Source organism: Leiobunum rupestre, chromosome 9 (assembly GCF_980474605.1).
Source record: "Leiobunum rupestre chromosome 9, qqLeiRupe1.1.hap1, whole genome shotgun sequence".
In the NCBI taxonomy this organism is placed as follows: domain Eukaryota; kingdom Metazoa; phylum Arthropoda; class Arachnida; order Opiliones; family Sclerosomatidae; genus Leiobunum; species Leiobunum rupestre.
Genome location: NC_143392.1, coordinates 54,998,542 through 55,015,147, shown reverse-complemented (window position 1 = coordinate 55,015,147; position 16,606 = coordinate 54,998,542). Strand labels below are relative to the sequence as shown.

At 43.2% G+C, this 16,606-nt stretch overlaps 3 non-coding genes and 5 pseudogenes across 3 annotated transcripts; all 8 read left to right on the top strand.

The window, feature by feature from the left end:
• Window positions 1–564: 564 nt before the first annotated feature.
• On the top strand, window positions 565–745 carry LOC149931157 (U2 spliceosomal RNA; annotated as a pseudogene).
• A 1,095-nt stretch (window positions 746–1,840) lies between these two features.
• Window positions 1,841–1,922, top strand: LOC149931156 (U2 spliceosomal RNA; annotated as a pseudogene).
• Window positions 1,923–3,450: 1,528 nt separating this feature from the next.
• Window positions 3,451–3,628, top strand: LOC149931155 (U2 spliceosomal RNA; annotated as a pseudogene).
• A 1,061-nt stretch (window positions 3,629–4,689) lies between these two features.
• Window positions 4,690–4,830, top strand: LOC149931154 (U2 spliceosomal RNA; annotated as a pseudogene).
• A 1,849-nt stretch (window positions 4,831–6,679) lies between these two features.
• On the top strand, window positions 6,680–6,870 carry LOC149931153 (U2 spliceosomal RNA). Its single transcript, XR_016476495.1, has one exon. It is a non-coding gene; the product is annotated as a U2 spliceosomal RNA (small nuclear RNA).
• Window positions 6,871–7,985: 1,115 nt separating this feature from the next.
• Window positions 7,986–8,127, top strand: LOC149931152 (U2 spliceosomal RNA; annotated as a pseudogene).
• Window positions 8,128–9,555: 1,428 nt separating this feature from the next.
• Window positions 9,556–9,742, top strand: LOC149931151 (U2 spliceosomal RNA). The gene has a single exon (XR_016476427.1). It is a non-coding gene; the product is annotated as a U2 spliceosomal RNA (small nuclear RNA).
• A 6,499-nt stretch (window positions 9,743–16,241) lies between these two features.
• LOC149931150 (U2 spliceosomal RNA) lies at window positions 16,242–16,429 on the top strand. Its single transcript, XR_016476475.1, has one exon. It is a non-coding gene; the product is annotated as a U2 spliceosomal RNA (small nuclear RNA).
• The last annotated feature ends 177 nt before the right edge of the window (window positions 16,430–16,606 follow it).

The following is a 16,606-nucleotide window of genomic DNA, read 5'->3' as shown; positions in this document are numbered from 1 at the left end:
CAAAGACATCCCGCCCGACACGGCTAATCCACCGAAAACCACTGATTCCAGCCAAGCTGACCAAGAAGCAGCCGATCCCTCCGACCAATCCGAACAATCCGAAAATGAACCACTCAAGAGCGACACCGACACCGATACCGACACCGACACCAGTAAGGAGGGTACCAGCGCAACGACCGGCCAGAGGTGGGACCCAAAGACCTGGACTCAGGGAGACAACCCTGACCTAGAAAAGCTGACGCGAGCCGAACTCCAAATCCTTTCCAACCGCCTTGACAAAGAACCCGCCTCAGGAATTAGTTCCATTGATTTTTTCGTCGACGACCTCCAAGACCGAGTTAATGACATCCTCCGAAGCTACCCTAAGCGAAAGCACAGCACAACTCTTAAAAAGAAAACAAAAAAAGGAAAATCTACCCAGTGAAATTCAATTTTTAAACTTTTTGTTATTCTTTTAGACCATTAACTAATATGTTTTTAATCTTTTGCAAAAGAAAATTACGACCTGCTCTAACTTAATTTAATTTAACAAGCAGGAAAAATTGACAAGGGTACTGTACCAAATTTGATTTATTAATAAACAAATTCAGTATCTGTTCTTATCAGCTTAATATCTGATACGGGTCCCATCGGGGCCCAAGATATTAAACTTATTTTTGGACGGCGGCGGAGAGGTCGGAGCTTGCTCCACCTCCGCCACGGGTTGGCCTGGTATTGCAGTTCTTCCAGGATCGGCCCACCTCGCTCAATGAATCTAAAATCAAACACCATTTATATATATATATATATATATATATATATATATATATATATATATATATATATATATATATATATATTCCTGACGTCATAAGAGGGAAAGTCGTCATTGGCTAGTAGATCATTTTGAAGATTCGGACGGATTTGTTTTGTAATTTTTACCTTAATTGTCGTACGTTACCAACGGTATGATTTTTTTAAGTCACTTTCGTTACTAACAGGAGACATGATTAGGAGTTCACAGCCGGCCGCTTTTCGACATTCGCGTTGGCAACACGTCTTCCCCTTTAAAAAAAATTACCCCCTCCCAAACCATGGTAACTCCGTTCTCGAAACGGACACCATATAAGTTATTTACATCGAGTTACCTAGCGAGGATTGCGGTACTATCGCTGTAGAAATAGGGGACTGTTAAAAGCGGGATGATTTGGAAAAAACGAGTTTTTGTGTTGCTGATGCCGGGGCGCGTACTACGCGGCAACCACGGTCAATTCGTAGTGCCATATCTCATGACACTTCTCTACAGCTGTTCTGGTAAGCGTGCAGGAGGAAACTCCGTATGATTATGATCTTACTTTTTCTAATTATCGATTAAGCACGGTTCATGTTGCCACTTATTAAAAAAAGACCCAGAGAAAACCGAAGATAAATTATCGCCTTGGCGAACTAGTTAGAAACAGCGTAAAAGAAAATATTTAAAAATACACAAATTTTATTAAAAAGACTCAAATACCGCGTTAATGGAAAACAAGAGGGAGAGAGGAAGAGAGCAGCCACCGGCACGCCGTGTTCCCCGGTGGTCTCCCTCCCAAGAAATGACCCCACTCGACGCGGCTTACCGTCGTTGATGGGTCGAGAACCAATGTATTCCACGTGATATTACCGTTGACGGCTGAAAACGCTCGATGGCCGTCGATCTTTTTGTTTGAAATCAAGAAGTTGCCTTCTTTGGTCAGACGTGATGGTTATACACGCTGTCATCTCCAGCCACGAGCAATCTGCTTAAACATAATTATGAAATATATGAATGCTCAATCTCACTCTTTTTCTTTTTCAACCACCAAAGCCCCCTTTGCCGGTTATCGCTTCTCGGCCTTTTGGCTAAGATCAAAGTGTAGTATCTGTTTGCTCCTTTTTTCAAAGCCAAAGGCCGGGAATCGTATGTACCTGTAAAAGGGTAGTATACTCACCTGTCCTGCTGATCCAGTGCCATAGTTCCAGTCCTGCTGATCCAGTGCCATAGTTCCAGTCCTGCTGATCCAGTGCCATAGTTCCAGTCCTGCTGATCCAGTGCCATATTTACAATCCAGTTGTTCCAGAAATCCGCAGTCTTGGATCCACTACTCCAGGGATCGCCGCCTGGCGATTCCAATCACCACGCCGCAATCCTGACGTCAAAGCCAGCCACCATGCTTCCTGCGACATCGACGGCTGTTAATCAGCTAGCTCCTGCTCCAGCCTCTGCACTCAAGGCTACCACAGCCCGTATTAAATTCGACGGCGTCGGCGTGGAAGATTTAGCGCAAGCTCTTTTCGACCACGTCGGCCTGAAGAAAATCACCGTCTTTCAAATGGTATCGAAGTCCGAAGCTCTGATCACTTTCCGAGATACTGCAAGCTATCAGAAAGCCGTCGATAGTGGCATCATCGTCGACAACAAGCAGCTAGATATCACTGGGGTGGCAGATCCTGTCTCCTACATAACAGTAAGAGATGCACCGAGCTGGTGGGATTTAGCTGTCTTCAAAAATGCCTTGAAAGCCTGCTGTGACGTCATCTCGGAAGTCTGGGAGACCTACCAGACAGGGGCTCTGAAAGATCTATACACGGGAACTCGACGCCTGCAAGTCAAAGTCAAGGGGCCAATCCCGAACCTGATGACCATCAATGGACATCAAATCCAGATCACCTATAGGGGAGTCCAGAGAATGTGTTTTTACTGTCACAAAGACACGCATCAGGTTCGGGATTGCCCGAAAAAGATGAAAAAGGCTCGCCAGCCTCCAGAGTCTAACGGAGTAATTAGCCCACCAGCCAAGCACCCGGAATCCAGCGAGACCACCGTACAAGACAACCTAAAAGAAAAATATACAAGTAAAAAAAAAGTACTTACCCAGGCAGATGAATCCAAGACCTCCAACGAAAGTTTTTACTTGACGACACCTTCTCCAAAGACCGTAGATCCTCCAGCCAAAATCTGTTCCTTCGCCGACGCCTTGAAATCACCACCACACCACGATGACCTAGAACCCGAACCTGAAGACGAATCTGACACCAACGAACATGACAGCCCCACAACCAGACCAAGATTCGATCCATTAGACTGGAATTATAACGAGGTGCCAGGCCTTAACCTACTGAAGAAAAACGAACTACAAGCCCTCCTCGAAAAAATCAATTCCAGAGCCCCCACACGTTCAATCAGCCTAACCCGGACAGCAGAAGACCTCGTCATAAGAATTACCGAACTCCTGAAAAACTATCCCAAAAGAAGACGTAGTGGAACTCCTGAAAAAGAAATTAAAAAAGGAAAAAATATGTTTTAAATTTAGTTTTTAAAATTTTAACATAGTTCTCTTCTCGAATTTTATACAATGATCCTTTTTAAACGATTGTTCGCGCTAATTTAATTAATTAAAACCGCGAACAAATATATAACAAATGAAAAATGTAAATATGTAAAAAACGACAATCTTTTAATAAACAATTAAAAGTATCTGTTCTTATCAGCTTAATATCTGATACGGGTCCCATCGGGGCCCAAGATATTAAACTTATTTTTGGACGGCGGCGGAGAGGTCGGAGCTTGCTCCACCTCCGCCACGGGTTGGCCTGGTATTGCAGTTCTTCCAGGATCGGCCCACCTCGCTCAATGAATCTAAAATCAAACACCATTTATATATATATATATATATATATATATTCCTGACGTCATAAGAGGGAAAGTCGTCATTGGCTAGTAGATCATTTTGAAGATTCGGACGGATTTGTTTTGTAATTTTTTACCTTAACTGTCGTACGTTACCAACGGTATGTTTTTTTTAAGTCACTTTCGTTACTAACAGGAGACATGATTAGGAGTTCACCGCCGGCCGCTTTTCGACATTCGCATTGGCAACACGTCTTCCCCTTTAAAAAAATTACCCCCTCCCAAACCATGGTAACTCCGTTCTCGAAACGGACACCATATAAGTTATTTACATCGAGTTACCTAGCGAGGATTGCGGTACTATCGCTGTAGAAATAGGGGACTGTTAAAAGCGGGATGGTTTGGAAAAAACGAGTTTTTGTGTTGCTGATGCCGGGGCGCGTACTACGCGGCAACCACGGTCAATTCGTAGTGCCATATCTCATGACACTTCTCTACAGCTGTTCTGGTAAGCGTGCAGGAGGAAACTCCGTATGATCAAGATCTTACTTTTTCTAATTATCGATTAAGCACGGTTCCATGTTGCCACTTATTTAAAAAAAGACCCAGAGAAAACTGAAGATAAATTATCGCCTTGGCGAACTAGTTAGAAACAGCGTAAAAGAAAATATTTAAAAATAAACAAATTTTATTAGAAAGACTCAAATACCCCGTTAATGAAAAAAAAGAGGGAGAGAGGAAGAGATCAGCCACCGGCACGCCGTGTTCCCTGGTGGTCTCCCTCCCTCCCAAGAAATGACCCCACTCGACGCGGCTTACCGTCGTTGATGGGTCGAGAACCAATGTATTCCGCGTGATATTACCGTTGACGGCTGAAAACGCTCGATGGCCGTCGATCTTTTTGTTTGAAATCAAGAAGTTACCTTCTTTGGTCAGACGTGATGGTTATACACGCTGTCATCTCCAACCACGAGCAATCTGCTTAAACATAATTATGAAATTTATGAATGCTCAATCTCACTCTTTTTCTTTTTCAACCACCAAAGCCCCCTTTGCCGGTTATCGCTTCTCGGCCTTTTGGCTAAGATCAAAGTGTAGTATCTGTTTTCAATAGTGCTATACCGAGATCTTAGTCGTGGGGCGAGAAGTGTTTTTACGCCTGTTAAGCGAGTTTGCCTGCTCTCCGCTACGCTGAATCGTCAGTCGCTGCCGTTCCTGTCTCCAGCCCAGTTCCAGTTCCGGCGGTTGTTCCTGTTTTCCTGTTGCCGCTTGCTACAAACCAACAGTTCCTGAGTTCCGGTCTCCGCTTCGGCGGTCACCACCAACGTAGCCATGCCTGCCGTGCAGTCCTTGCCAGCAGCATCGCAGTCCTCCTCTATGTCCTCAAAGAAGGCCACTGCACGTATAAAATTCGACGGTGTCGCCGTAGAAGATTTGGCTCTTGGCCTTTTCGACCACATTGGCCCCAAGTGTATTACGGTCTTCCAAATGATCGGGAAGGCGGAAGTCTAAGTCACGTTTAAAGACTTTATCTGCTACCAGAAAGCGGTGGATACCGGAATAATCATCGGCGAGAAACACCTCAACATCGTGGGCATTGCCGATCCGGTGACTCAAGTCACAGTTAAAAATGCACCTAGCTGGTGGGATCTCTCGTTCCTAAAAGCCAATCTCAAAAGCTATTGTGAAGTGATATCTGAGACGTGGGAGACCTTCCAACAAGGCCCCCTGAAGGATGTCCGAAACGGTAACCGCCGTCTTGAAGTCCGAATCAAGAGTCCAATCCCGAACCTGATGACCATCAGTGGACACCGAATCCAACTCGTTTATGAAGGCGTCCAACGCATGTGTTTTTACTGCCGCAAAGACAGTCATCAGGTTCGGGATTGTCCGAAGAAAAAAAAGAAGGCTGGAACGACTCCAGAGAGCACAATACTTCAAGGCCAGAACCCTGTACACGATGATCCTGAAAACTTGAGGCACTCCGCACCTTCACCAGAAGCAAACGAGGCCGCCAACGATAACCCGGAAAAAATGGACGATGAAGCTTCAGGAACCGGAAGCTTCGAGGAGGGCGAAGATGGCTGGCGCCTCTCTCCGCCAGGGTCTTCCGGCACACCAGAAAAGGCCAACGGCTATTCCAATGCAGTGAAAACAGCATCTCATCAAGAACACAATCCAGAATCCTCTCCGGCGGTGAAAAAACCTGAAAAAACAAAAAGATTTAATTATGCACAAGTTTGGAAATATTGGGAAATGTCCGAGCAGGAACTTGAGGACTTTTGCCGTCGTGCAGAGGCCTTGCCTGCAACGCCTCCACGACTCCTTAAATGGCGCGAAGACGCATTAACCGAGGCACGCGCCTATCTTCAAAAGCACAAGAAACGTTCACCGAGTTCTCCATCTACAAGTCACCCTAAGAAAGGGAAAAAACAAGATCTATGCTAGGACTGTAATTATATTTTAAGTCACTTTTAAGTACCTTGACTTTTTTAATAAGTTGAAGTCTTTTAGTATAAAGGGTTTTTTAACAATCGTTTAATAAATACGTGCAATATCAATGGTGACATTTTATAGCTTGGGTTTTATTTGCTTTTAACTTTACATGTTTTTAATATTCTGGCTTGTCTTAATTTTTAAGACTAATTTTCGCGTTAATTGAAAAGTTCATATAGGTTCTTATGTATGTTAGCTTACCTAAAAAGTTCATGTAAATATTTCTATATACCTGTTAAACCCTAATGTTTAAAAGAAAATTATGCTTTGGTTTACAATTAGGCTAGCTTTGAAGTTATTAACGTTGAAATTAACCCAACCTGTAAAAAGTAAAAAAGTTAAATAATGAAAAAAAAAAAAATATATACTTACCTGTATGCCCCTAAAAAAGTACATACTCACCATTTGAGGTATCTTTACCCGTAAACAATTAACTTGGCGCTTCTGCCTATATAAACAGAAACCTTGAAGGAAATTATTCTTTCTATTTTGTAACTTGTAAATGTATACAGCTTTGTTCGCGCTAATTTAAAAGTTAATAACGCGAACAAATGTATTTTTTTGACTACGAATTTAAATAAACAAATTCAGTATCTGTTCTTATCAGCTTAATATCTGATACGGGTCCCATCGGGGCCCAAGATATTAAACTTATTTTTGGACGGCGGCGGAGAGGTCGGAGCTTGCTCCACCTCCGCCACGGGTTGGCCTGGTATTGCAGTTCTTCCAGGATCGGCCCACCTCGCTCAATGAATCTAAAATCAAACACCATTTATATATATATATATATATATATATATATATATATATATATATATATATATATATATATATATATATATATATATATATATTCCTGACGTCATAAGAGGGAAAGTCGTCATTGGCTAGTAGATCATTTTGAAGATTCGGACGGATTTGTTTTGTAATTTTTTACCTTAACTGTCGTACGTTACCAACGGTATGTTTTTTTTAAGTCACTTTCGTTACTAACAGGAGACATGATTAGGAGTTCACAGCCGGCCGCTTTTCGACATTCGCATTGGCAACACGTCTTCCCCTTTAAAAAAATTACCCCCTCCCAAACCATGGTAACTCCGTTCTCGAAACGGACACCATATAAGTTATTTACATCGAGTTACCTAGCGAGGATTGCGGTACTATCGCTGTAGAAATAGGGGACTGTTAAAAGCGGGATGGTTTGGAAAAAACGAGTTTTTGTGTTGCTGATGCCGGGGCGCGTACTACGCGGCAACCACGGTCAATTCGTAGTGCCATATCTCATGACACTTCTCTACAGCTGTTCTGGTAAGCGTGCAGGAGGAAACTCCGTATGATCAAGATCTTACTTTTTCTAATTATCGATTAAGCACGGTTCCATGTTGCCACTTATTTAAAAAAAGACCCAGAGAAAACCGAAGATAAATTATCGCCTTGGCGAACTAGTTAGAAACAGCGTAAAAGAAAATATTTAAAAATAAACAAATTTTATTAGAAAGACTCAAATACCCCGTTAATGAAAAAAAAGAGGGTGAGAGGAAGAGATCAGCCACCGGCACGCCGTGTTCCCTGGTGGTCTCCCTCCCTCCCAAGAAATGACCCCACTCGACGCGGCTTACCGTCGTTGATGGGTCGAGAACCAATGTATTCCGCGTGATATTACCGTTGACGGCTGAAAACGCTCGATGGCCGTCGATCTTTTTGTTTGAAATCAAGAAGTTACCTTCTTTGGTCAGACGTGATGGTTATACACGCTGTCATCTCCAACCACGAGCAATCTGCTTAAACATAATTATGAAATTTATGAATGCTCAATCTCACTCTTTTTCTTTTTCAACCACCAAAGCCCCCTTTGCCGGTTATCGCTTCTCGGCCTTTTGGCTAAGATCAAAGTGTAGTATCTGTTCTGCAGTATTATTCCGAGATCTTAGTCGAGGGGCGAGAAGTGTTTCTACGCCTATAAGGCGAGTTTGCCTGCCTTGCTGCATGTTCCGTTCCTGTGCCGATTTGATCCGCTGATGCTCTGTTGCCCGTTCCTGAAAAAAGAAAAACCTACCTGACGTCGCTGCTCCTGGAATCCTTTTCTGTGTGAGACGCTGCTCCCTTGGACTTTCTCTACTTTGCGGATCCTCTCATAGCCACGATGGCTATGGAGGTGAAGAAGAAGACTGCTCGCCTTGAAGTTAACGCCGACTTCTTGGATGTTGCTCGTACTTTCCTCGACAAACTCGGACCCAACAGTATTGATACGCTGCAATCTGTTGGCAAAGAGTGCTTTCTACTCACTTTTACGACCTTGGCCTTCCTACAACAAGCGATCTCCTATGGAGAAATAACGGTAAACAATGCATCCTGTAAGATTTCCAGTGTCGAGGATGACGGCACCTGGTTAACCATCAAACAGCTCCCATCATGGATACAGTGGGATTCAATTTTGACGACCCTACGACAGTACGGAGACATAAAGGCACATCGCCTAGATGAATATAAAGAGCTAAAAGGAATCAAAAACGGCAACCGATCGGTAAAAATAAAAATTAATAAAACGATTCCTAACGTTCTTTATTTCGGACGCAGCCGGGCGCTGGTATATTATACCGGCGTCGCGAAAAAATGTTTCTTCTGCGACCAGGAGGGGCATATAGCCTCTACCTGCCAGAAGAAGAAAAACCAGATGGCAGACAAACCTGAAACCAACGACGACTTACCCAAAGATCCTGAAATAAGCAGAAACTCCACACCTTTACCCACCAACGCCACCACTCGAGACGATAACCTGAAAGAAAACCAAGAAAATCAAACAAGAAACTTACCCATACTTACCGCAGCCGACGAATCAAAAAGCTCTGAAGAGAGCTGGACGATGACGTCACCCGAACCATCCAAGAAGAACCCAGATCCTCCAGTCAAAACCAGCCAATACTCCGATGCCCTGAAAACAGCACCAAAACCCGACGAACCTAAACCTGAATCAACAAACAGCAAACCAAAAAAGAACTCCTCCGACTCCGGTACCACCTCAAAAGAAATCACCGCAACAGCCAGACCTCCATATGATCCTACGACCTGGATACCAGGAACGAGACCACCTATAAAACATTTAACCAAACAAGAACTACATATGCTTATCGAACACATCAAGACAGTACCCTATGGCCAGGACGGTAATGTTAACTGGTCCATAGCCGAATACTTTGCCGAAATTAAATTAGAAATCCAAAACTACCAAAAACGCCCACGCAGTACCACTCCCACCAAAGAAACCAAAAAAGGGAAATCTTCACGTTGAAGTTTTTATTAATTTTAAACTTTACCTCTGTTTTATCTCTATGAACTAATTAGTTTTATACTTTTTAAATTTTATATCTATTTAATGACCTGTTTTAATTTAAACTAATTTAAAAAACAGGAACTATCTGACAGGGTACTGTATTTTATTGAAATTTTTAATAAACAAATTCAGTATCTGTTCTTATCAGCTTAATATCTGATACGGGTCCCATCGGGGCCCAAGATATTAAACTTATTTTTGGACGGCGGCGGAGAGGTCGGAGCTTGCTCCACCTCCGCCACGGGTTGGCCTGGTATTGCAGTTCTTCCAGGATCGGCCCACCTCGCTCAATGAATCTAAAATCAAACACCATTTATATATATATATATATATATATATATATATATATATATTCCTGACGTCATAAGAGGGAAAGTCGTCATTGGCTAGTAGATCATTTTGAAGATTCGGACGGATTTGTTTTGTAATTTTTTACCTTAACTGTCGTACGTTACCAACGGTATGTTTTTTTTAAGTCACTTTCGTTACTAACAGGAGACATGATTAGGAGTTCACAGCCGGCCGCTTTTCGACATTCGCATTGGCAACACGTCTTCCCCTTTAAAAAAATTACCCCCTCCCAAACCATGGTAACTCCGTTCTCGAAACGGACACCATATAAGTTATTTACATCGAGTTACCTAGCGAGGATTGCGGTACTATCGCTGTAGAAATAGGGGACTGTTAAAAGCGGGATGGTTTGGAAAAAACGAGTTTTTGTGTTGCTGATGCCGGGGCGCGTACTACGCGGCAACCACGGTCAATTCGTAGTGCCATATCTCATGACACTTCTCTACAGCTGTTCTGGTAAGCGTGCAGGAGGAAACTCCGTATGATCAAGATCTTACTGTTTCTAATTATCGATTAAGCACGGTTCCATGTTGCCACTTATTTAAAAAAAGACCCAGAGAAAACCGAAGATAAATTATCGCCTTGGCGAACTAGTTAGAAACAGCGTAAAAGAAAATATTTAAAAATAAACAAATTTTATTAGAAAGACTCAAATACCCCGTTAATGAAAAAAAAGAGGGTGAGAGGAAGAGATCAGCCACCGGCACGCCGTGTTCCCTGGTGGTCTCCCTCCCTCCCAAGAAATGACCCCACTCGACGCGGCTTACCGTCGTTGATGGGTCGAGAACCAATGTATTCCGCGTGATATTACCGTTGACGGCTGAAAACGCTCGATGGCCGTCGATCTTTTTGTTTGAAATCAAGAAGTTACCTTCTTTGGTCAGACGTGATGGTTATACACGCTGTCATCTCCAACCACGAGCAATCTGCTTAAACATAATTATGAAATTTATGAATGCTCAATCTCACTCTTTTTCTTTTTCAACCACCAAAGCCCCCTTTGCCGGTTATCGCTTCTCGGCCTTTTGGCTAAGATCAAAGTGTAGTATCAAGGCAAGCCCGGAGCTATACCGCGATCTTAGTCTGAGACGAGAAGTTACGTTACCTGCGTTTTACCTGGCACTTACCCGGTTCTGCGCTGCTCCAGTGCTGTTCCGTTCCTGACCCGGTGCCACTCCGGTGCCGTTCCTGCTAATCTCTCTGGTCATCCGGTTCTAATATCGACTGTGGTACTCGTGGTTCGCTTCACCGGCGTTCCCGGGCCGCCACCCATCCATCTATCCAGACGTCTGGGGCTTGGTCACCATGCCTTCTACGATGTCGACCATGCCTGTTCCCTCAGCTGCTGCCGCAAAGAAAGCTACTGCAAGAATTAAGTTTGAAGGAGTTGCTCTGGAGGACTTAGCTTCGGCCTTGTTCGCTCTAGTTGGAGTCAAGAATATCGTCGTATTCCAGATCTTGGGAAAATCGGAGGCTCAGATTACGTTTTCCGACAAAGACAGCCATCAAAAAGCCGTGGAGGCCGGAATTATTGTCGGTGAAAGACATTTGAACATTGTCAGTGTTACTGACCCCGTATCGTATGTGACCATTAAAGACGCACCTAGTTGGTGGGAGCTCGCGTTTTTGAAGAACGCTCTACGCCAATACTGTGAAGTAGTTGCACAGACATGGGAACAGTTCCAGAAGGGGCCGCTCAAGGGCCTTCGCAACGGGACTCGTCGCCTGGAAGTAAAAATGAAAAGCCCAATCCCAAACCTAATGACTATTAGCGGCCATCGGGTGCAAATTTCGTACCAAGGAGTGCACCGTATGTGCTTTTACTGCAGAAAAGACAACCATCAGGTTCGTGATTGTCCAAAGCGCAAATCCAAGGCCCGTGGTGGCAATGAAGGTATCGAAGAACGTGGAGAACAAGAAATCGAGGTCGTGGGTGAATCCACGCCTATCAACGTGCAGCCACAAGACGTCGCTCCTGACTCAGCGGCTGTGATTGGGGAAGAATCTACCTTGACGCCGGAGAATACGTCCTTCGAAATGGATGGCAGCAACTCATCAGCCTTGGAGAACTTTTCTCCGGGGCCAACTTCGTCTCCAAAACAAGGGGACTTAGGAACGGGAATTATCCCGGGCAACGGTTCATACGCGAACGCAGTGACGAAAGATCCTACAACAGATTCGAAGTCACCTCAGCCTTCTCCGACGGCGGGGAGATCTGGAATGCCACGTCAAACTTCAGGAGCACCTAAAGCAAACAAGAGAGGTCCCTCTGAGCTTCCAGGAGGCTTGCCTAAAAAAAGCAAGTAATTGAACACTTCCTTGACTTTTATAGTAGTTAACTTTTGCCTTTATATAGCTTTTATTTTTTAACCTTGAATGCTTAATCTTAATATGGGAACTCTAAATATCAATGGTATGCGCGATATAAACAAACAATTGCGTGTGGCGGCTATGTTTACCCAAAGTAAATTAGACGTTTTATACTTACAAGAAACGCACATATTAGACTCAGACAATTGGCGGTCTCTACGTCGACAGTTTTGTTCGGAGTGTGTTTACTCTAGCCAGGGTTCGAACCGTGCGCGCGGGGTTATGTTGATTTTTAAAGACTATTTAAAATCCTACATAAAGAGTTTTCGCACTGACTATGATGGCCGTATTATCAGTGTCGATGTTATAGTATCTAATATTAGAATCCGTTTTTTGAATATTTATGCACCTTGTATACCCGCCCAGAGAAAGTTATTTTTTCACAAGTTGTACACCTTTTTAGATGGCCGTTATGATATTTTAATTTTAGGCGGTGATTTTAATTGCGTACTCGATCCGACCCTGGATAGGGAGGGTGGCAATGTTTACCCTGACCTTAGTGTGTTGAAATTGAATGGGATTACTTCGGCCTTGGGACTTATCGACGTTTGGCGACACCTGTATCCTGACACTCCGGGTTTCACTTGGGGAAATAATAGTGTCAGAAGTCGATTAGATCGTATCTATATAAGTAACACCTCGTCTGTAACTTTTGATAATGCTAATATCTTAGCTGTTCAGTGGTCGGACCATGCGCTCCTAGAAGTGTGTCTCTGTATCGGTGGGGGGGTTTCTCGGGGGAGGGGGGTTTGGCGTTTGAACGACAAGCTTCTCCACCCCGAGAGTGGCATTGGCGTTGAGATCGGTGATATGATCCGGTCACTTCTGGGAAATGTCACAACGGTGGGCGGTTGGGACTCCTTTAAAACTAGTATTGCCGGGTTTGTGAGGACCAAGGGGAAGGCGTTGGCGGCCGAAAAACGGAAGGCTATGTCAGTGTATAGATGGTTCCTGGGGCTTTTGAGTCGCGCCCCTGAGCGCAACACTTTCGCTGTTGCCGCTGAGGAGCACTTTCAGGCCCGCCTCCAGGAGCAGTACGATGAACAGTATAAGTATTTGACTGGTCTCCGGGACGGGGTGGCCATCGCCGGGGAAGAGCGATTCTCCGCGGAGTTTTACCTCCAGTTTAAAGGGGGCTCCAAGCGGGTGGAGATTGCGGAGGTCGAGGTCGATGGAGTCAGGAGTAATGACCCTGGCATCATCGAGGCCGCCTTCGTAGATTTCTATAGTGATTTGTATAAAGCCGACAGTGTAGGACAGTTTGAGTGTCCTCCTAATTTACCTCGTTTATCGAAGGAAGAGTGCACGCCTTTAGAGGATGACGTCACTGACGGAGAATTGCTCTATGCCCTGAAGTCCTTTAAAGCCGGCAAAGCGCCGGGTCCTGACGGCTTGACCGTCGCCTTTTACAAAACCTTTTGGGCTATAATTGGCCCCATACTTACCCTGGTAGTCAATTCCGCTCTCAAAGAAGGGTCCCTCCCCCCATCAATGCAGACAGGTATTATCTCCCTGTTATGCAAAGACGAGGTACGTAGGCATCTCGTGGGGTCTTGGCGCCCTATTACGCTTTTGAACGTCGATAGACGTTTAATTGCTAAGGTATTTGAGAATCGTCTAAAGGCCGTTACACCAAAATTAATTGGTGTAAACCAGTCTTGTGGGGTGAAAGGGCGTCTGCCCTTACATAACTTAACTTTACTTAGAGATACTATTGTTTCCCTCAAAGAGCGCCGCCAAGCGGGTTATCTGCTCGCAATCGATTTTAATAAGGCTTTTGATCGATTGGATCACTCGTTTATTTTTAACATTTTAACTTCGTTTGGGTTCGGTCCCAATTTTATATCATTTGTCAAAATTTTATATAAAAACAACACGAGCAACATTTTACTTAATAACTCCCTGAGCGGTGCTTTTTCCGTGAATAAGGGTGTAAGGCAGGGGTGTCCACTTTCGCCCATTTTATTTGTTTTATCAATAGAAACATTACTGTTTAACTTACGCTTAAATCCTTCTATTCGCGGCCTCCCTTCTCCGGGTGCCCCGATCGAGGACGCTCTGAAATTCGCAGCTCATGCCGACGATATAAATTGTGTCGAATCCGACTTATCTGGTATTAACGTCATTGCCTTAGAAACTGAAAAATTCTGTGCTATGTCAGGGAGCAAATTAAATGAGGAAAAAACAAAAATAATTAGACTTGGCGTTGGGCATACCGACTCTTCCGAACACAAACCTTTTATCATAAGTAATGGTCCAGTGAAAATTATGGGTATTCTTTTTAATGCTGCTGGTGTTGACCCCTTAAATGAAAATATTTTTAAAACACGCTTTACAAACACTATCGCCAATTGGCAGTCTTTGTCAATTTCGTTCGCCGGTAAAGCGCAATTATTACGCCAGGTGGCGGTGCCGCGCTTGACTTACCCTGTACCACTCGTGAATTTTTCCTCGAAGACGCTGGTCGACCTGGAAAAAACGATGTTCTCGTTCCTATGGAACAAGAAAACTGAACTTATTAATAGGAAAACACTCTACTTACCAGTCGAGGAAGGGGGAATTGGCATTCCCCACCTGAACACCATCATAGCATCTCTCACGTTGTCACGAGTTATCAGCTGCCTAAAAACTGAGATCCACGTTGTCCACAAGTCGGTCGCATATAATCTTTCGACGGCCGTCAAAACAGTGTTTGGTCTAAAATTAGATCTTAGAAGTCCACATGCAGCGGAAACTAGCGCCAACTATGTCGCCGCAAAAGTTACTGCCCTAATCGTCAAACCAACCTTAAAGGCGAATAAAACGCTATTAGATTTGAGTAACGCTGACATAAGTCGCAGGGTAGCGAACAAATACGTACCAAAAACTGTATCTCTCCAACCCCACCTTAACTGGAGAACTATCTTTAAACGCGTTGGAAATCGTTCCATCGAAGGAACCCGTCGGGACTTCCTGTACAAAGTGGTATACGACGCCGTTCCTGTGCGGGACATTTTGTTCACACGTCATATAAGTAAAACTCGGGTGTGCCCTTTTTGCACCCAAAACGAATCGCTAGTACATTTATTGTATCAATGCACCAACGCCAAACTCCTTTTAAATCATCTGCGCAAATTTTTTAACTTAAAATTTTTATCTGTTAAAAGTGTTCTTTATCATGCTCCTCTACCTGTTTCATTATCACTTCTCTATGTATTTAATATTGTTTTAGCTGAAATTAAGTTCCAAGTATGGAAGGCTCGAAATGCCAAACTTTTTGAGAGTAAATTTGTAACTGCATCAATTGTAAACGAACGAGTTCGTACTCAGATTTTAAAACGGGCGCGGGCAGACCTACAGCGCCTCCAGCGGCCCGATTTCGAGACGAAATGGTGTGACGTCACCATCCCTATAGTTATATTAAAAGGCAATGGCGTAGAGTTATTGTATTAACTCCTCTAGGTGGAGCTTTTTTCTAGTTTCGTTATGTAGGCGCACTTATGCGCATCTACTTATCTTGTGCAACCATATATCTTACCAGGCTCCGTGCAATTTTTTTCCCATGTATAGGGTTTTTTTTTAGTGCAAAATTATTTTTATTTTTGTGAACTATATAATTATAGTACTCTATTTGGCTCAGTTCAATTTTTTCCCCTTAATGGGGTTTTTGTCTTGGTGTGATAAACTCATATTTATATGCACTAAACAATTGTTACCTTTTCGGGATCAGTGCAAATTTGTTGTTGTGTGTACAATTACCTAAGCAGTTATTTTTTAATCCGATAATTCACTTCTCAAAGTTCATATAATTAAGATCAATGTATTAGTATTATTTTTCCGAGGGAACTCCTTTAGTTTTTTATTACGTTAAAATGGTTGTTTTTAAACAAAACAACAAAATTAAGACAAAGTTAAAAAAACTCTTTAATTTGACAATTTGTAACAAAGATATTTTCTTGATTACAATAATACCAGCAAAAACATAAATATGCCAGTAACTTACCTGTAATGACGCTAACAGTTCTTCTGAATTTTGTAAACTTTTTCTGCGATAATTTAATTAATAAGTAACCGCGGGAATTGTAACTTGTTTTTTGTACTTCAAATAAACAAATTCAGTATCTGTTCTTATCAGCTTAATATCTGATACGGGTCCCATCGGGGCCCAAGATATTAAACTTATTTTTGGACGGCGGCGGAGAGGTCGGAGCTTGCTCCACCTCCGCCACGGGTTGGCCTGGTATTGCAGTTCTTCCAGGATCGGCCCACCTCGCTCAATGAATCTAAAATCAAACACCATTTATATATATATATATATATATATATATATATATATATATATATATATATATATATATATATATATATATATATATTCCTGACGTCATAAGAGGGAAAGTCGTCATTGGCTAGTAGATCATTTTGAAGATTCGGACGGATTTGTTTTGTAA